Below are 4,010 nucleotides of genomic sequence, written 5' to 3' on the forward strand. Positions count from 1 at the left end.
CCCAGCAGGAGGGTGAGCGAGGCCAGGGCTGTGGCATGGGGAGGCCGGGAGGGAAGGCACAAGAAGGAGCAAAGAAAACCCCACGTCCTCGGTGTGCTGCCCCATCCCCCCTGTCTGCCTCCCTTGAGAGCAGGTGCGTTCACTGATGCTTTGACACCCACTTAGCAAATTGCCATACTCGTGGGTCGACTTAGGGTCTGGCAGCCGGGCTCTGCCACCCCTCTCTGAGTCTGACCCGCAGCAACTCTCCCCTCACCTTTTGTACAGGTTGCCCTCCCCCTCAGTTGGTGGGACCCCCAGACCACTGAGTCGAGCCTGCCTCAGTCAAGCCCCAGCATTCAGGCTCAGACTCCCCCTGACTGAAAGCGACCCTGATCAGCATCTGACAGCACGCACCTCCCCTTCAGAGAGTAGAAATGCTGGGAAAAGTCTCCCCCAACACACATCTTGCCCTCCCCCAGGAAGGAGCAAGTGGCCTCTCTCTGCCCCCTTCCAGGAATAAAAAAGAAAGTGGGGAGCAAAAAAGGCCCGAGAAAAGAAGCAGCATAGTCATGGAGCCTTCTTTTGTTTTGCAGACAGCTTCCACCTCACTGGGGCTCTGCCTTTCTGTGCTATGCTCAGGGGAAGCAGGGCAGAAAAGGTCTTCAGGAAAAAATCTTGATTATTGCTGTGCTTCAGAGCTGCGCAGCAGGTTGCTGATAACGGGAGATAAACAGTCCCATGACTCACGGGGAGCAGAGCACTGAGCCGGGAGTCGGGGGGAGCACTGAGCTGGGAAATGTTTGAATGTGTCCATACATACAATAAATGTGCTAATAATCAAGTTTAAAGGGAGCGCTAGACTGTGAAGCTATTGTCTTGCGCCTGCACCATCAGCTGTGAAACAGCGATGAAGGGAGCTGAGACAGTTTTGAATGACCTGGGTGGCCGCAAAGTCACTTTAGCCTACGTGGAAAAAGAGGGATTCATTTCAAAATCTCCATCAGGCTCTGAAATAAATACTTGACAAAAAAAGTAGCTGTTTGATAATAGCTATTACCCTAGCTCCAGTTTTTTCTGTTGCACTAAAAAAACCAAAATGGGTTTCATATGTTGCCAATGTAATATACTGGCCCAGAGCTTCTTAATGTTTCATTTCTGAGAATTTTTGGTTTTAGTGTGTGCCAGATGTCTTTTTGTTTGATTTTTTTATTTAGTTCTTGTCACTGTGTTGTGAACGTGTTTCTCTGAAGCAATTTATACTGTGTACTTATGTCTGTGGTGGCTACTTGCAAGGTTGCATTTAAAATGGGTGATGCTCAAGAAGGCCCCTTTTCAGATAAAAAGGTTGTCACTTTTTCTAACTCTTTCATCTACACTGCCTCCCCCACAAAAATTCTCTCTCTTGAATTTTCTCTTTTTCCCTCTTATGACAGAACAATTTTTGTATAGATGAATGAAGCTTTCTTGTTTGATAAATGACAGCTGATTAAACAAAACCCTCTATCCCCGCTCCCTCTTATCCCAGACGTAAGAATCGGTACGGACCGCGTTGAAATAAGCAGCTATGTTTCTTGCTTTCTACCACTTATGTTAACAGTGTCACACAGTGGCAGGTGTCCCAGTAGCTGTGACAAATCACTTCTCTAGCACAATACTGTGGTTGTTTTTAATTATAACTACTGGCAATCTGAAGCAAGAGATTGGGAAAAATCTCTAGTAGCAGCATACCCGTAGCATTGTACTGGTAGCTACGGTGCTTAAGTACAGTGTTAAGTGTAAGGCTGACAATTAAGGCATCTAGCATTTGCGGTGGTGGACTTACTAGAGTTTTTTGTTAAATTATACTCTTTAACTTTTCTCAGCAGCAAAAAGCAGGATACTACTTTGTACATTTCTTTCACCAAAAATTACGTACTGTTAAATGAATGTATAAATTCAGTATTTCAAAGTTGTCTGATTCAAAGCCCATCGAAATGAGAGAAAAAAATCCTAATTCACTTCAATGGACTGTGAGTCAGCTCCTTTTAGTTTAAAAATTGCTAATGTGGAATCTGTTACATCCTTATTAAAATATTTTGTGAAAAGCTTTAACAATTGTACAGTTTCTTTTCTTTTACTTCCCAGTGGACCTCATTTAAAGAAAACATGCAAATACTAATTTTGGTAAAGTTTTACATGCACATATGGGGGGAAAAAAGGACGAAATCTCTTTATAAGCTCATTTAACTTTTCACAGAAACCAAACATCTGTCAAAACAGTAAAATGCCCCACGATACCATGCTGTGCTATTTGTAGAGCTTCACTTAAAATCTCACAATCTCTACAAAATGGTATAAATCTCATAATCTTATGTTGCCTTTTTCACCCAGGCATATTGTTATGTATGGTGAGATTAAATAGAGAGTCAGCCTACTTTCTACTGTTGGATTTGTTTAACATCAGACACAATGATGCAAAAGTTAAGAAGCAGTGATTCATACCCGATACTCAGCTTTGATGAAAAGTTGAGCCTGTTTTTGTTTCTTTTTTTTTTTTTTTTTTTTTTTTTTTTTTTTTTTTTTTACTTTGCCTTTAAACAAAGCTGTGATGGATGCCTGCACACCTACCAGCATATGCACTTTAATTTCAGTTCTCCCAGGCAGGGTGCAGCGGGGTGGTGTTCGTACTTGGCAGAGTAGCCGGGTGCTGCCGCAGAGGCTGTTGGTGCCTCAGTAGATGGCAGGCTTTCCTTCAGGTGGATGCACTAAATTCACTCCCAGCCAGCAGTGCCCGTATGATTACTGGCTAAAACACCCTCTGTAGTTTCAGATGGAAACAAAATCTGTTTATCCTAAACTAACAGTTCTTCCTGCTATTTTTTCACCCTGAGTTTAGTTTGACTTTGGCAGTGGGAGAGGTGATCAACAGCTGCAAATCACTCTTAATTTCCTTTGGAAGAAAATGTTAGTTCATTCTGTGTTATTATTCTAAATAGCAGAACACAACTACCAGAAAAAAAAAGTTGTCCTCGTGAAATAATGTGTACCAGAAAACAAACAGAATTCTTTTTAATGCTTTCCAAATTGCAAATAAGAGTCTTCAGATTTCATAGAAACAATTTGAACTAATGCTTAATTCACTGAAAAAAAAGAGTACAGTGACATATTTCTTGGTCACATTTTGCTTCTTTATACAGCTATAATATAATTCATCTACAAATGGGTAAACTGTAATTTATAACCAGTAGTACGTTGCTGCATTTTACCCACGAGTTTAATATTTTAAAAATACTGCATACACTTTGTTGTGGAAATTGGCCTGTGCCACTGAAATACAAGCAACTTTTGTTGTTCTTTGTTTAGCCTAAGACCTATACCCAAGCGTGTGATAGCTCTGAATAGTACCTAGTCAATGGACTGGTGTATTTCCCATGGCACACACAAAGAGACAATGGTCTTCACATGGCACATATATCAGGTACCTCTGCAGCATTCTCCCACTCAAAGGAGGGTATGCAGGACATTACTCTCCTTTCTCCCTAGGCTTCCCAGCACAGTGGCAAAGAAGACACATCTCAAAATCCTGGGGCTGACTGCTCTGTGCAGTTAGGGGGCTTGAACCAGACTGGTCACAGAGGCACTTAATAGCTGGGCTGTGGATGAAAAAGGTGATGGCCACATGTAGATTCTCTGCCTCTTGAGATGGTCCCTACAGCAGAGAACATCACGCAGTGTATGGTTTCTTTGCATTCGACACTTAAAGAACCCATCTGATTTCTTCACAGAGAAGGAGAATCAGATTTCTGAATGTGACGTAAGCATTTCTGAAATGCCAGATTTCCAGTGAATCAGAATAAAATAAAAGGCTTTCTGGTTGTTTTGGAAAAACTAAAAGTCTGCATTTCAAATGTATGTGTCACACTCCATTAACACTGTGACCATATACTGTACTTTGACCAGTTTCCAAAAATCAGCATCCTAATTTTAAATATTAAACTAAATCTTACTGAAATAAAATGACCCACTGATGAATAAGTTATGTAAGATTT

This window comes from Pygoscelis adeliae, unplaced genomic scaffold, assembly GCF_000699105.1.
Source record: "Pygoscelis adeliae isolate BGI_AS28 unplaced genomic scaffold, ASM69910v1 Scaffold71, whole genome shotgun sequence".
In the NCBI taxonomy this organism is placed as follows: domain Eukaryota; kingdom Metazoa; phylum Chordata; class Aves; order Sphenisciformes; family Spheniscidae; genus Pygoscelis; species Pygoscelis adeliae.